General features: G+C 41.0%; 1 pseudogene; it reads right to left on the bottom strand.

Moving 5' to 3' along the window:
* LOC124803273 overlaps positions 1–8621 on the bottom strand; it is a 67452-nt pseudogene extending 58831 nt beyond the window's left edge.
* Positions 8622–17947: the final 9326 nt, after the last annotated feature.

Raw genomic sequence — 17947 nt, 5'->3', positions numbered from 1 at the left:
CCTTACTCCACCCTCGTTTGGTCTATATCACTTCTGATTTATTTATCCGTCGGTCCAGCTGGAGTTCGCCGAGTGTCCCGCGAGACTACGTCTGCACCGCTGTCGACGGCCAACAGATCATTTCTGTACGTAAGTCCGCCTTCGCCATTATCACTTTGTAACCGGAGCTTCGTAGATATCGAGTGATTTAGGAGGGAGAAGGCAAACGGCATATTGACTTACCGAAAAAGAAATTAGTAGTAACACAATTCTTCTGTATGAACGATCTTCGTACCAATACATAAAATTATATCTGAATGTAGCACGAATTGGTTGCCGGAACCTTTATGCAATACAGCCATGATGTTGTGGGAAGATGTCGATAGACTTCCATACGCCACGTGTGAGATAGAGAAACGTTTAACAGCATGTTCCGTAAATTGACAGCGGCAGTATCACCGCCTGTCGAAACTATGAGTACGGAATCCTTAGGATTAGGTAAACTACAGTCAACGCCATCCACAATCTCAATTGCCCCGCGCGAATTGCGTCCAAGAGATCAGACATATAATTCGCTCGGTTGTGCAGGGTCGTGCAGCCCCGACACGTGCCTTGAGCTAAGAAATGGGCTCCTTTGAAGCAAGACGAATATACACAACAGCAGAGTGATGTCTTCCAGATCCCCTGACAACCTGTCAGCGCAGAGGTCGTTTCCGTGACACGCCCAATAACAGCACTTGACACAGGAGTGGCATCACGTCGTCTTTTCAGTCAAGTCTCGATCATGATGGACGTGTCCGTCTGTGGGGGTTCGAGTGGAACGAATTTTGCATTCGTCATCGCCAGATGAGCCCAACACCTTGCGTTAGTATAGGATGCCACCGGATACACGACATGCTCGCAGCTTCGCACAGCCGATAATATGGAGGGCAACGGTTACAATTCTCACACGCTGAGGTTGGTGATTGTGTCATGTCAACAGGGTCTGAGTGACATTATAATTCAACATCTACATCTACATTTATACTCCACAAACCACCCAACGGTGTGTGGTGGACGGCACTTTACGTGCCACTGTCATTACCTCCCTTTCCTGTTCCAGTTGCGCATGGTTCGCGGGAAGAACGACTGCCGGAAAGCTTGAAAGTAGCTGCGGAGTGCGTAAAGTGTTCCTGAGTGAGAAACGCAGGATGGTGGCGCTACGAAGAGTCCGTTGGCAGCCAGCGTCTCACACCATAGTCCGCAAGTAGTCAGGTGCTCACCGGGTATAGTTCAGGTAAGCAAAACGTTTGTTATTTCTTCGAGTGTTGGCGAAATAGTTTGTACACAGGTAGCAAGTTATACCAAAAACTCGACGCCGTCTGGGTTCAATCTTTACTTTCACGAACACGTCAGAGTAGGAAGACAAACTCGCAAAATGGTTTCCTACAGTTTTAACTCTAGTTCTCATACGGTACTTTCACGTCGTAGCTTGTCACCGTTTTTTGCATGACACAATAGCAGTTGAGATCTCGTCAAGAAACAAATTTACTTATTCTGCATGTTCTACTTAAAAACAATAACAGTTTTCTTTTTAAATTTATAAGTCTACCTTTGTCCTTTGCAAAAGCGTTTTATTTGTATATCATTACATCAAATAAATGTAAGTAAATGACAGTTGGCTATACTTTTTTTAAATTCAGACACTACTTTAAAGCGTACCCTATATGAAGTAGGAAATATCCGCACGCGACAGAACAAGAAAAACCGAGAACGTGCGTAAGTCATAGGTGAGCTAAGTCAGACGAAGTAAAGCTCAAACATGGAACCTCAATGGAGAGTGTACATACTCGCACAACTAACTTCATCAAAACTTTCATCCCATGGACACTACTAGTTTCTTATTTTCATAAATCTATCAGAAAAATAAATTAAATAGGATTCGAAGGTTCTTGCATGAATTACCATCAGAACAGAATGTATACATTCAAAATAATGCTTCAATGAAAAATGTTTACGTAAAAAAATCTCTACGGCTCTCGCCGTAGGAGTTCGTCATATGTATTCTTGGGCGTATTGCAGTTTAGTCGATGTTACACTATGTGATCAAAAGTATTCGGACACCCCCAAAAACATACGTTTTTTATATTAGGTACATTGTACAGCTGCCTACTGCCAGGTACTCCATGTCAGCGACCTCAGTAGTCGTTTGACATCGTGAGAGAGCAGAATTGGACGCTCCGTAGAACTCAGGGTACTTCGAACGTGGTCAGGTGATCGAGTGTCACTTGCGTCATACGTCTATATGCGAGATTTCCATACGCCTATACATCGCCAGGTCCATTGTTTCCGATGTGATAGTGAAGTGGAAACGTGAAGGGACACGTACAGCACAAAAGCGTACTGGCCGATCTCGTCTGTTGACTGACAGAGACCGCCGAGAGCTGAAGATGGCCGTAATGTGTAATAGGCAGTCATCTATCCAGACCATCACGCAGGAATTCCGAACTGCATCTGGATCCACTGCAAGTACTATGAAAAGTTAGGCGGGAGGTGAGAAAACGTGGAGTTCATGCTCAAGCGGATGCTCATAATCCACACATCTCACCGGTAAATGCCAAACGACGCCTCGCTTGGTCTAAGAGCGTAAACGTTGGACGATTAAACAGAGGAAAAACGTTGTGTGGGGTGACGAATCACAGTACACAATGTGACGACAGGGTGTGGGTACAGCGAATGCCCGCTGAACGTCATCTGCCACAGTGTGTATTAAAAAGACAGTAAAATTCGGAGGCGGTGGTGTTATGGTATGGTCGTGTTTTTCATGGAGGGTGCTCGCACTACTTGTTTTGTGTGGCACTATCAACAGCACAGGCCTACACTGATGTTTTAAGCACCTTCTGGCTCCTCGCTGTTGAAGAGCAATTCGGGGATGGCGATTGCATCTTACAACACGATCGAGCACCTGTTCATAATGCACGGCCTGGGCGGAGTGGTTGCACGACAGTAACATCCCTGTAATGGACTGGCCTACACAGAATCCTCACCTGACTCCCATGGAACACGTTTGGGACGTTTTGGAACGCCGATTTCGTGCCAGACCTCACCGACCTACATCGATACCTCTCCTCAGTGCAGCACTCGGTGAAGAAACAGCTTCATCCCCCAGAAACCTTCCAGCACCTGATTGAACGTATGCCTGCGAGAGTGGAAGCTGTAATCAAGGCTAAGGGTGGGCCAAAACCACATTGAATTCCGGCATTACCGATGGAGGGCGCCACGAACTTTTAAGACATTTTCAGCCGGGTGTCCGGGTAGTTTTGATGACCAAGTGTGCGCTGCGTACAAAAGCTTATAAATGCTAACTATTCTTCAACATAAAATCGTAATAGGCAGACAGTATCGTCCATGCCACTTTTATTTGTCTCTAAGTTATTTTGAGAAAGAAAATTTTTATTATAACGACGAGACTTCAAAATTAAAAACCTGAAATTATCGGCGTAGTTGCTTTTCGCTGACACTCATGAGTAGGAAGATGTTAAATCGAGTATCAGTAATGAAGATTTGATTCGCCACTGCTGGCGTGCATAAAAAATGCAGCCAAGAAATAGCAGTAGGACTTCGTAAATTACGAAAAGATAATGAAGAGAGGTCTTTGATTCATCGTGCAGATTTTCGTATCGGTGTGTGTATATATATATATATATATATATATATATATATATAGGGTGTTTCAAAAATGACCGGTATATTTGAAACAGCAATAAAAACTAAACGAGCATCGATAGAAATACACCGTTTGTTGCAATATGCTTGGGACAACAGTACATTTTCAGGCAGACAAACTTTCGAAATTACAGTAGTTACAATTTTCAACAACAGATGGCGCTGCGGTCTGGGAAACTCTATAGTACGTTATTTTCCACAAATCCACCATGCGTAGCGATAATATGGCGTAGTGTCTGAATGAAATTACCCGAAACCTTTGACAACGTGTCTGGCGGAATGGCTTCACATGCAGATGAGATGTACTGCTTCAGCTGTTCAATTGTTTCTGGATTCTGGCGGTACACCTGGTCTTTCAAGTGTCCCCACAGAAAGAAGTCACAGGGGTTCATGTCTGACGAATAGGGAGGCCAATCCACGCCGCCTCCTGTATGTTTCGGATAGCCCAAAGCAATCACACGATCATCGAAATATTCATTCAGGAAATTAAAGACGTCGGCCGTGCGATGTGGCTGGGCACCATCTTGCATAAGCCACGAGGTGTTCCCAGTGTCGTCTAAGGCAGTTTGTACCGCCACAAATTCACGAAGAATGTCCGGATAGCGTGATGCAGTAATCGTTTCGGATCTGAAAAATGGGCCAATGATTCCTTTGGAATAAATGGCGGCCCAGACCAGTACTTTTTGAGGATGCAGGGACGATGGGACTGCAACATGGGGCTTTTCGGTTCCCCATATGCGCCAGTTCTGTTTATTGACGAAGCCGTCCAGGTAAAAATAAGCTTCGTCAGTAAACCAAATGCTGCCCACATGCATATCGCCGTCATCAATCCTGTGCACTATATCGTTAGCGAATGTCTCTCGTGCAGCAATGGTAGCGGCGCTGAGGGGTTGCCGCATTTGAATTTTGTATGGATAGAGGTGTAAACTCTGGCGCATGAGACGATACATGGACGTTGGCGTCATTTGGACCGCAGCTGCAACACGGCGAACGGAAACCCGAGGCCGCTGTTGGATCACCTGCTGCACTAGCTGCGCGTTGCCCTCTGTAGTTGCCGTGTGCGGTCGCCCTACCTTCCAGCATGTTCATCCGTCACATTCCCAGTCCGTTGAAATTTTTCAAACAGATCCTTTATTGTATCGCTTTTCGGTCCTTTGGTTACATTAAACCTCTGTTGAAAACTTCGTCTTGTTGCAACAACACTGTGTTCTAGACAGTGGAATTCCAACACCAGAAAAATCCTCTGTTCTAAGGAATAAACCATGTTGTCTACAGCACACTTGCACGTTGTGAACAGCACACGCTTACAGCAGAAAGACGACGTACAGAATGGCGCACACACAGACTGCGTTGTCTTCTATATCTTTCACATCACTTGCAGCGCCATCTGTTGTTGAAAATTGTAACTACTGTAATTTCGAAAGTTTGTCCGCCTGAAAATGTACTGTTGTCCCAAGCATATTGCAACAAACGGTGTATTTCTATCGCTGCTCGTTTTGTTTTTATTGCCGTTTCGAATATACCGTTCATTTTTGAAACACCCTGTATATATATATATATATATATATATATATATATATATATATATATATATATAAAATCACGAACCAAATGTCGCGTCTGCTAAGTATAGCGTGCCCCTACTACAAGGCGGGAGAAGAGAATGAGAGTGTGGAGGATACAAGTCCTTCACCAAAAAACTAGTCTGAGTAGTTCCAAATATTATGTTTAATTTTTACAACGTATCATTCTGTCTAAGGAATGGTGGATGATGCAATTAATTTTTGAAAAATGGTTGTCATACAACCATACCATCAGTGATAATAAAACTCAACATATAAAATTCAACCCTCTTGCTTTTTCCTAATATTGTATATTACCCATCTTTCCCTATAGCTTAACCCTATTGTTCTCAGAATTTCAAACATTTTGCACCATTTTACAGGGCCGAATGCTTCTTCCAGGTCGAAAAATCCTATGAATGTGTCTTGATTTTTCTTCAGTCTGGCTTGCATTATCAACCGTAAACTTAGAACTGCCTGTCAGGTGCTTTTAGCTTTGCCGGCCGAAGTGGCCGAGCGGTTCTAGGCTCTACAGTCTGGAACTGCGCGACCGCTACGGTCGCAGGTTCGAATCCTGCCTCGGGCATGGATGTGTGTGATGTCCTTAGGTTAGTTAGGTTTAAGTAGTTCTACGTTCTTGGGGACTTATGACCTGAGCAGTTGAGTCCCATAGTGCTCAGAACCATTTGAACCATTTTTTGCCTTTAGCTTTCTTAAAAGCCAAACTGATCGTCATCTGTAGCTCTTTAATTTTCTTTTCCATTCTTCTGTATACTATTCTTGTCAGCAACTTGGGTGCATGAACTGTATAGCTCACTGCACTACATTAATATAAATGGCGCATTCATCACCCGACCCGCGTCAACAATGCCAGTTCTTGTCCAAAAGCATGGCCATCTGGAGTTACCACTTCTGTTTCTTTCATTTCTGGCCAAGCCCTGCGTACACAATAAATTTGGACGAAATCGACGATGAGAAGTATGCGCTAGTCTTTAATGACCTCTTTGTCGACGGAACATTAAACACTAATCTCTTCCCCTCCTCCTCCGCCTCATCCTGCAGGAATAGGCGCGATTCTCTTGTTAGACAGTTTAGTAGCAGGACACAAGGTTAAATTTTTGAGATTGATTTGGAAGCATATAGGGTGAGGAAACTGCTGCATGGGACTGCCACTTTTACAGCAACAACGACTCTAAGCCGGTTGGCATTGATTCCAACTGATATTGGGTGACAGATGAAGGTGCACTACTCCACGCTCCTTCAAGTCTGTGACAGAGTTCATGAATCGCAGGGGTATTGAGCTGTGGCGCTCCAGTCCTTCAGTAACACAAGATTAAATGTTTTCAGTGGGTGACGTAAACGGCCAAAGTGCTGTCCACGGTACCAGCCGAACAGTCAGAACAGCACGGGCAACATCCTGCTGAAATAGTAAACGCCTTTTTCCAAAGCTGTTTCACAGAGGAAGACCGCATTGCAGTTCCTTCTCTAAATCCTCGCTCGAACGAAAAAATGGCTGACATCGAAATAAGTGTCCAAGGAATAGAAAAGCAACTGAAATCACTCAACAGAGGTAAGTCCATTGGACCTGACGGGATATCAATTCGCTTCTACACAGAGTACGCGAAAGAACTTGCCCCCTTTCTAACAGCCGTGTACCGCAAGTCTCTAGAGGAACGGAAGATTCCAAATAATTGGAAAAGAGCACAGGTAGTTCCAGTTTTCAAGAAGGGTCGTCGAGCAAAACTATAGGACTATACCACTGACATCGATCTGTTGTAGAGTTTTGGAACATGGTTTTTGCTCGCGGATCATGTTATTTCTGGAAACCCAGAATTTACTCTGTAGGAATCAACATGGATTCCGGAAACAGTGACCGTGTGAGACCCAACTCGCTTTATTTGTTCATGAGACCCAGAAAATATTAGATACAGGCTCCTAGGTAGATGCCATTTTCCTCGACTTCTGGAAGGCGTTCGATACAGTTCCGCACTGTCGCCTGATAAACAAAGTAAAAGCCTACGGAATATCAGACCAGCTGTGTGGTTGGATTGAAGCGTTTCTAGCAAACAGAACACAGCATGTTGTTCTCAATGGAGAGACGTCTACAGACGTTAAAGTAACCCTGGCGTGCCACACGGGAGTGTTATGGGACCATTGCTTTTCACAATAGATATAAATGACCTAGTAGATAGTGTCGGAAGTTCCATGCGACATTTCACGGTTGATGCTGTAGTATACAGAGAAGTTGTAGCATTAGAAAATTGCAGCGAAATGCAGGAAGATCTGCAGCGGATTGGCTCTTGGTGCATAGGCAAATGTAATGTATTGCGAATACATAGAAAGAAGGATCCTTCATTGTATGATTATATGATAGCGGAACAAACGATGGTAGCAGTTACTTCTGCAAAATATCTGGAAGTATGCGTACGGAACGATCTGAAATGGAATGAACATATAAAATTAATTGTTGGCAAGGCGGGTGCCAGGTTGAGATTCATTGGGAGAGTCCTTAGAAAATGTAGTCCATCAACAAAGGAGGTGGCTTACAAAACACTCGTTCGATCTATACTTGAGTATTGCTCATCAGTGTGGGATCCGTACCAGGTCAGGTTGACAGAGGAGACAGATAAGATCCAAAGAAGAGCGGCGCGTTTCGTTACAGGGTTATTTGGTAAGCGTAATAGCGTTACGGAGATGTTTAGGAAACTCAAGTGGCACACTCTGATAGAGAGGCGCTCTGCATCGCGGTGTAGCTTGCTGTCGAGGTTTCGAGAGGGTGCGTTTCTGGATGAGGTATCGAATATATTGCTTCCCCCTACTTATACCTCCCGAGGAGATCACGGATGTAAAATTAGAGAGATTCGAGCTTCGCCCTAGCTGCGCGCTACAGAGCTGACTGTCGAGCTGAGTGCAGCGCAAGTAAAGTCGCTGCAGAATTTCAAAGTAACGTAAGGTGTCGATGAAAGTAAGGAGAATGAATAACATGCATGCTAATACATTTATAGTGAATTAAGATGACAGAGAGTGTGTTGTGTTATACGGCAATCGCAGATCTTGCGTGGTTACTCCTCAACGAAATGTAGGTAGCAAAATAAAGCAAATAACCTTTAAGGAAGGTCGTGCCTCTAGGCAGAAAACTTAACGGATCTTGGAAACAAATACAAAAACCATTTGAACAGTATACCTCTAAATGTGAAGAACGAGCTTTCTGTAACGAGCGTTCTGTATTTATGTCTAACATTTTTCTTTCAGCTGAACCATCGTGCGCTGTGCTCAGGTATCACCGATTGTGTTGTGTAGCTGTTCAGTGATTTCTGAACCTGTTGAGCACCTGAGGCTTACCTGAAGGACGTCCTGGTGTTCCTGCAGCGCCATATGTCACTTCGGATAGATACGTTCTTGCTTGGATCTCACTTCCCGGGCTCATATGATCGTCATTATGTTGTGTCATCCCCCGTCACTCGAGGTCTCCTTGGTGTCAACGGTTCTACATCTAGGCACGTAATATATTGTGATATGGAATAAAAAAATCCAAAACTGCAACCATTATTCCTTACATAAAACCCTGTTTTTTTGTTAACAATGAAATGACTGTGTGTTGAGAATTATATACAAAAACGAAGAAGACAATGCAGCTCTAAGGTGAGCAAAAGACAATACCGATGTAAATGAAAGAAAAACTGTTTTATAATATGTAAAATGAAATTCTGTACCATCTTCTGTAAAGTAGATCATTGAATTGTTAGTGTAAATACGTGTTAGCTGAAAACGAGCATGTGTGTTACAAACAGTTAACAGCAACCATCTTACTACATGTTGAAGTTAGCCATTAAAGCGTGTAAAGGCCTTTTTTCTGGGGGGGGGGGGGGGAGGGGGCATTTATGGTAATAAGTAATACTTAATAAAAAAAGTTCTTTGCAGTTTGACCTTCAAAAATGTAAATACGTCAATGTTGCCTTCTTAAACAATCGCTTCACCCTTTTCCCAATACGACCCAGTAAACGAAAACACCGGACAGCGATTGGCTCTGTGGAAAGAGTTCACAATAGTAATCTGAAGGTCGTGACGCCGAGACACTTTGGAGAAAGCACTTTTTATATTCACTTTATACGTTACTTACACAGCACGTAAACAGAAATATTGGTCAATATATAGTATATTTAATAACAGTATCATTAAACACCCACAAAGGAAAATTTGGGATTGTAAATACGTTTCAAGGAAGAGACTATGAGCCTACTCGAGAACATTATGTATAAAATTAGATACTTTTATTATTTCACAGTCGATTTACAAATGCCTGGCGTGTCTTGACGTCTTCTACCCGCTATAAACTCTGCATTTTTACAATTACATGGTTGTTTTAAATTTCCTATAGAAAAACAGACTTGGTTTACATACGTAAGATTCTCTCTCATCGCACACTTCGGCAGCAAACTATAAGTTACACATCATTTCGCCAAATATTGGCGACAGTGGCTGGTACAAGAGCCGACAAGTGCAGGAATTATCGCACACTCAGATTAACAGCTCCTGCATCCAAGCTGCTGACAAGAAAAATGTACACGTGAATGGAAATAACAATTAAGAATGTGTTAGATGACGATAAGTTTGCATTCAGAGAAATAAAAGGGTCCGGAGAGGACGTTCTTGGTAATTAAGCAATACTAAAGAAAAATAAAGACACAATCATAGGATTTATGGACCTGGAAAAAGCGTTCGACAATGTCAAATGGTGCAATATGTTCGAAATTCTGAGAAAAATAGGGGTACGGTGTAGGGAAAGGAGGGTAATATGCAACATGTGTAGGAACCAAGAGGGAACAATAAGAGTGGAAAACCAAGAACGAAGTGCTCAGATTAAAAAGAGTGTAAGACAGGGATGTAGTTTTTCACCGCTATTGTTCAGTGTATACATCGAAGACGCAATGCCAGAAGTAAAAGAAAATCTCAGAAGTGGAATTAAAATTCAAGGTGAAACGATATCAATGATAAGATTCGCTGATGACATTGCTATCCTCAGTCTACGTGAAGAGGAATTACAGGTTCTGCTGAATGGAATGAACAGTGTAATGAGTAGAGAGTATGGATTGAGAGTAAATGGAAGAAAGTCGAAAGTAATGAGAAGTAACAGAAATGAGAATAGCAAGAAACTTGATATCAGAGTTGGTGATGACGAAACAGCTGAAATTAAGGAATTCTTATACCTAGGCAGCAAAATAACCCATGACGGACGGAGAAAGGAGGACATAAAAAGCAGATTAGCACTGGTAAGAGCGCCATTCCTGGCCAAGAGAAGTTTACTACTATCAAATATAGGTATTAATTTGAGGAAGAAATTTCTGAGAATGTAGATTATGAGCACAGTATTGCTAGACAGAGAAACAAGGATTGTGGGAAAACGGAAAAGAAGTGAATGGAAGCATTCGAGATACGGTGCTACAGAAGACTTGAAAATTTGATGGACTGATAAGGAAACGGCTGAGGAGGGACCCTGGAGAATCGGCAAGGAAAGCAATGTATGGAAAACATAAGAGGAAGGAACAGGCTGAGAGGACAGCTGTTAATACATTACAGAATAATTCCCGTGGTGGTAGAAGGATTTGTAAGGGATAAAAACTGTAGAGGCAGACAAAGAAAGGAATATACCCAGCAAATAATTGAAAATGTAGGCTGTAAGTCCTACTCTGAGATGAAGAGGTTGGCACGTGAGAGGAATTCATGGCTGGCCTCATCAAATCAGTCAGAAGACTGCTGATTAAATGGCTTTGGAAGGTATTTTGATGCAGTTTTATTGGGATGAAATTTCTTTATCTCAGTCGATAGGTCAATTTCATCCACACCAGGAACCTGTTGTGGGCGGTGGGTGGAATAATAGAATAAATGTTCCTATTATTTATTTAATGCTGTTGTTTGTCGTTCTCAACATTGGCTCTCTAACTACAATATTGGCAACCAGAAAGTGGTTAGCAAAACGTGAAGCCTGTAATTAGAATTCCTGGTGCCCACGTCATCTGAGTAATACATTTATAGCTATAGCTTATAGCTCTGAGGAATTAGGAGATTTTCTGGGATTCATAATCAAAAACCATTCTCTCTAAAATGTTCACTATATTGTGAAAGTCACAGACCAAAAAGAATCCACACAATCCAACTACCAGAGCAGTTCAGAGTCTAATGCGTTGATGCAACTATAACTGTTCAAATTAAATGTTTAAGTGAATGCTCGCCATAATTTGATGATAATGTTCATCAAACGCCACGCTAATAATGGTAGAATGTCTGTCCTGCGGCGGCATGTGAAAATGTGACATACCCAAACTAAAGATAGATCATTAATGTCATCCCAAAATTAACACTTCACTCGAAAACGATTTCATGGTTATGCATATTACGAGTAACTTATTACCGCATCCGAGGGTGTTTATATAAATGATACCGACGCGACGCGACTACCGGCACAGGTGGTGCGCTAATCAGCATCTGGAGAGAACTGGGGCCTTCCTCTTTTCACGCAGCGTTCTTACATATAAAGCCGCAGTGCGGACGGCTAAGGGAACACCTGATCAAATCTGCTCTCCCAACTAGCCGCTGGGCTAGTAATGCACCACTTCAAGTTATTGAATAAATCATTGCTTCCTTTGCTGATGGCCAATGAAGCTTTCAATTTAATTGTGCAATCAGCACACAAGTAAGTAATCATAATAAAAGTCTGACATGGCTAAGTCAAATATTTTGGGCGAGAGAATTAATTTAATTACACTGCACGCAGTAGACGAGCTCTGAACTTGCCCTTTGGAGATACGCTACTGCTACAGTTTTATAGTTATTCTGTTGAAACTTCTCACATTTTTATGATTATAGCGGATCTCCCTTCTACTTAAATTTAAACATCCTAGCTTTATTTATTCGCCTACTTAATATATCTTGCTTCCTTAATTTCTAAGACAAAAACCAGAAAATCATGAATCTCAACTAAAATTTTAATTTGTGAGATCCAGAATACTGTTTCTACTAAATTATTATGCAAAAGGAATCTAAATATAAATTTTTAAGTTTCTAGCTCTTTTCTGTTGCGCCAATGATTTTTACAGAAAATTTTACAGAAAATTTTATAAGCCGTGAGTAGGCTGCTTCCCTATATCACCCTCTACTTAGTTTTTTTGAATGTAAATGAAAAAAAAATTAATTACAAAAAGGGAAGCAAGAGTACAGCTTAACTCCCTATGAAAAATTAAAATTGATATGTAAACATATAGAAATATTAAAAGAAAACTTATTACCTACTTCAATTATTTAAATTTCTGGCATGTTCACTGCCTCTTAAGCAACATCATCACTCAAAATTTAAACAAAATCAATGAAACACTTTGGCATACATATTGCCTTAGACAGGCAAACACATAAAAATATCTAAAATTATGAAAATCTTAAATCCTTTAACTTGTCTGTAAATATCTTTACATATACAAATTCAAAGAAAATAACACAGTTATTCATGATCCATAAACAGATAATTATATCTTAGCAGTCTTTTCTAAACCCGAAAGAAAATTTCACATATCATGACAATTTCATTTTTACACACGTGGTTGTAGCTGCTTTGGCTGGCGTTCTACACTTCCATTCACAAGGGTAGAGGAGGAGAAGTTGTTAAGGTGCGCGTCCTTCACGTTCACTCTAAATTACATGGGGAAAGGGGAGGGGTCACTGTGAGTTGTGTCCAAGTCACTCCACGCTTTCACGCAGCTACCAGGCTGCTATTATCTGGTTTGTCCTGTAGAACAAACAAAAAGAGTGCCTCAGTCTCTGTTCACTTAATATCTAAGGGTGGGTCACAATGAAATGGGGATATATACATTTTATCTTTCAATATGTTACTGGAACAAAGTTAACAGAACTTTTTCAATTTTACTCTCGCGGTTACTTAACTGTCATAAAATCGGTAAACAAATGGCTCAAAACGCCGTTAGTCATGTACTAGAGAAAATTTATGCTCAAGGCATACAATCATAAATCCTATTTAATCTCAATTTATTATTTCTGGGCTGGAACACTGAACCAATGCTCGGTACATTCCTGACAAATCTGTATTTTATTTATTTAACTGACTCATCTTCGATTACTTTATTCTTAGAGATAGTATGAGTATATTTGATTAGCAGTTGTCTTCTCAGCCTCTTTGTACATGTAACTTGTGGTAATAGTACAGTTCTGAGTGTAAAAAACACACTACGTTTAGTTGACTACTAAGTCCACTTGTTGGTCCTCTGCTGCTGTGTCAGTTCCACATCTGCAATTATGTACTTACTTCATCGAAGTGTATTTATGCTGAGCTATAAATAATGTTTCACATCTGCCATTATGTTACTCAATTATGTTGCTAGTGTATGTACTTATTTAACACTCTATTAACATTTAACGCATAGGATAGCACATTTATTTCATATCTGTAGTGTATTGCAGCTGATCAGTTTGCTCACGTTGCAATCCATTTCCACTTGATTGGATGCTGAAACCACAGGTAGTCTCTCTCGACCTACCACTAAAGCGCATTAAGTAATTATGGCCGAGCTAATGCTAAATTCCTTAAAACTATAGGACACCATAAGCTGCTCTGTCTCATCTAACATAAGGGTACCTACGGTCGCATTTGCGCCTCCAACTCATAACCTCAATACGTGTAGGTGTGTCCCGTCACACACTACACCAAATAACGGCCGGCTCCAACCTTATAAATATTTCAAGGACGTGTCCTTCACGTCTCAACCACAAACACTGTTCAATTCTATTACACTGCCATTCCTTGCTACACAAGGTGAGTTCATTTTACAACTGATCTGCATATTTTTCATAACACTATGCAATCTCTTTTACTATTAATTAGTTAGCTCTACAGCATACAATAGGTTTCACTGCCACTTCAGTCCTGCTTGTACACGAATTTGTATATCTTTTTAAACTACTGTTGGTGGACCATTTCCAATAAGACAACAACTTTGTACTTATAATGTTACCAGGGTTCTATACATACTTCTTACTCAAATACCTTTGTATCTTAATTACATCATACTTCTCTATTGTTTATGTCACTGTTAGGTTTGTCACATTAGGTATTTTCTTCACTAATCGGTGGATACAATGGTTACAGAACTCATGGCATGATAGCCATGACGGAAATTTTTGTATTGCAAAGAAGGAGACGAAACTTTGGTAGATAGGAAAGATGAAGGATGAGTGAGACCTGAAAAGGAAAGAAGATCTCACACAGCTGGGACTGCACAGCTGCCACACTGTGTAGAGGTTACAAAACAACCTCCTCCCTACAGAATTCATTCACTACCTATGAACTTCTTTAGGTCGACCACGTTCCTGAGACTGAATAGCTTTTTACTCTTAGGGTACTCTAGCCTATATGCATTGGCATGTGGTTTTCCTATGATCCTAAAAGGTCCTTGGTATACAAACATGAATTTCTTTGTTTCTGCATTTATTTTCTTTGATTTTTCCTTGGTTTTGACAATGACTACCTGACTTATTTCAAAACTGGTGGGTACAGCTTTTGCGTTATGACGCTTCTTTCTTTCTAATGTTCTTTTCCTTATATTTGACCCAGCCCTTAACTTCTTTTCGTCTGTGGATATTTGCGTTAGAATAGGGAATTCTACCATATCTGCAATCATATTGTGTGGTTCTTGGCCAAACATCAATTCGCAAGGCGCAAAACCAGTTGCATCATGCCTTAAGTTGTTAACTACATTCTCAAAATACTTCATGTGCTCTGCCCAACTTGAGTGTTTCCGAGCACAATAAGTCCTGCAAAGCCTATTCAATTCTCATAATACGTTCACTCATATTTCCTTGGGGGAAATACGCAGATATTTTCAGATGTTTCACTCCGGCCTTATCCAGACATTCTTTAAATCTATCAGAAGTAATTTGAGGCCCATTGTCTGACAGCAAACTCTTCGGAACGCCAACGTTCATGAAGAAATCTTTTACCAACTTTTCTACCAACATTTCTGCATTTGCTCTTTTAATTGGGTATAGCTTAACATATTTACTAAATCCATCCACAACAACAAAAACATGGGTGCACCCACCTCTCGAAGCAGGAAGAGGGCCAAACAAATCACAAGCCAGTAATTCAAGGGTTTCAGTTCACTCTACTGAATGCATATCCCCTTGTATTCTGGTGTTAGCAGCACGGACTTTCTGGCACACTACACAAGATGCTAGACGCTTGGCAACACGGCGGTACATGTTGTCAAACACAACCTTCTCTTTTAATTTGTCAATGTACTTCTTTGCGCCGTAGTGCCCATACCTCAGGTGTACATAGTCGATTAGTAAGTCTACATGTTGTGAGGCAAAGTACAGCTTCCACTCTGAAACTCCTACATTTTTCCTTTTAAACAGAATACCTTAGGATAGTTCCTTCTAAACAGAATACCTTAGGATAGTTCGCATTTCCTAAATAGCTCTTCACTAATTTCAGCTGGTCATCTGCATTCTGTTCACGTCTCAAGTTCTTAATCACCCTCTTTAATGCACTTTCTTCCTTTACTTCGTGCAACGCAAACATTCGTACTTCACTTAGGTCTGTTGCTGTAATTCCCACGTCATCACAGAGCTCCGCACTTCTAGATAACCCATCAGCTACCAAATTATCTTTCCCTTGAATATATCTAACCTCAAGGTCAAACTGCTGGAGATACAATGACCATCTTACCAAACGAGCATTCCTCAGCTTACAGGTCTTTTAAAAGGTCAGCGCCTTACGGTCACTGTAAAAAATTATCTTGTGTCCTAATAGATACTGCTCAAATTTCTGTACCCCAAATACAATTGCTAATGCTTCCAGTTCTGAGGTGCCATAATTTCTCTCTGCTGCCTGTAAAGATCGACTTGCGAAAGCTATAGTCTTGTGCACTTCTTGTTCGTTCTCTATTTCTACTTGGAATATATCCACAGCTATACTATAGCCACTAGCATCAAAAGACATACAGAATGGTTTTTCAAAATCGGGATGATGTAAAATAGGACTATTAATTAAAGATTGTTTAAGCACCTCGAACGCCTGTTGCCATTCTGCTGTCCAAATCCAAGGGGTATTCTTTTTCAGCAGGAGGTGAAGACAGGGCGCATTAAAAGCCTGATCACTAAGAAAACGCCTATGGAAGCCGAAAAGACCAAACATCGATCTCAACTGCTTCTTGTTTCTGGGAGCCTCAAATTTTTCAATGACTGCTAGCTTGCCTGGGTCAGGCAGAATACCTTTTCCACTTATCATATATCCCAAGAAACCTATTTCCTCTTTAACGCACTCTGTCTTTTCAATCTTTAGTTTCATGCCACCTCTCTCAATAGCCTCTAACACTTCCTCTAATAAAACTATGTGTTCTTCCCAGGTAGGAGTTGCTATTAACAGATCTTCTACGTAGACTGTGATTTTATTAATTAAGGCTGGTCCTAAAACATGGCACATCACACGTACGAAGGCACAAACAGAGATATTAAGTCCGAAAGGTACCACACGGTATTGGTAACAAACTCCTTCGTACAAGAAAGCTGTGTACTTCCTTGAACTTCCCGCCAGTGGCAAATTCCAATATCCACACGTGATGTCCATAGAAGTTAAGAATTTTACTCCCCGGAACTTTTGCAATAACTCGTCCATGTTCTGCGGTCTATCACTTTCCCTAACCACTATTTCATTCAACCAACGAGCGTCCAAGACCAATCTGACACTCCCGTCTCTTTTTGGTGCAACAACAAGAGGATTATTGTACTCACTGACCGCTTTTTCAATCACACCCCACTCTAGCATTCTCTGTATCTCCTTTCGAACCGCCTCCTTCCTAGCTACATGTATTTGGTATGGCTTCCTGAAAAACACTTGGCCAGGTTTCACCTTTAATTGTCATTCATAACCTTTGACCACGCCAGGTCGATTTGAAAATATCTTATGATGCCTTTTTAAAACCTGTCTCAGTTCTTCCTTCTGATTAGCTGAAATTTTATCGATTTCCTGCAATTTAGCTTCTGTTTTGTCCAAAATAATTGCTTCTTCTTCTTCTGTGTTTAGCTTACTTTTACTAAGATTAACAACTTCATCCCAATATCTCCTATTTTTCAGAACTCGTATAAGCAGCTCCCAAGTTTCATCATTAGTTACTACATGTTTATCAATAAAAGGTACCGTAATTACTCCGGTTATCGGCAAGACTAATTTTAACTGGCTTCTTTCAAAGTCAACAACACTCTGATATTTCGACAAGAAATCTATGCCGATTAAAACCTCAATACTGAGATTGTTTACAATTAAGCATGGATGATCAATTAAATTACCATTAATATCAAAGGGCAATAAAGCTTCTTGCTTTACCGTTTTTGACACCTTGCCAGTAGCACCAATTATTCTTAGTCCTGATACCCTCATTACGGTAAGCTTATCTTTACTAGGTAATGCATCAAAGAAGGACTGAGATATCGCACTCACCTCACTTCCACTGTCTAAGAGACAACGTACATTGATACCGAAGACATTCACTATTATTATAGGGTGGCTTATTCTAGGTTGTACAAGTGGTTCCTCAAACTCGTCCAATAGTTCCTTTTGGATTTGTCTCCAACTAAAGTGATCGACATCTGTCTTCATTACATTTAGGTCAAAGTGTGTAGGGGTTTCCTGAATTACA

The sequence above is a fragment of the Schistocerca piceifrons genome, chromosome 6 (genome assembly GCF_021461385.2).
Source record: "Schistocerca piceifrons isolate TAMUIC-IGC-003096 chromosome 6, iqSchPice1.1, whole genome shotgun sequence".
NCBI lineage: Eukaryota > Metazoa > Arthropoda > Insecta > Orthoptera > Acrididae > Schistocerca > Schistocerca piceifrons.
This window is presented reverse-complemented; position numbering and strand designations above follow the sequence as displayed.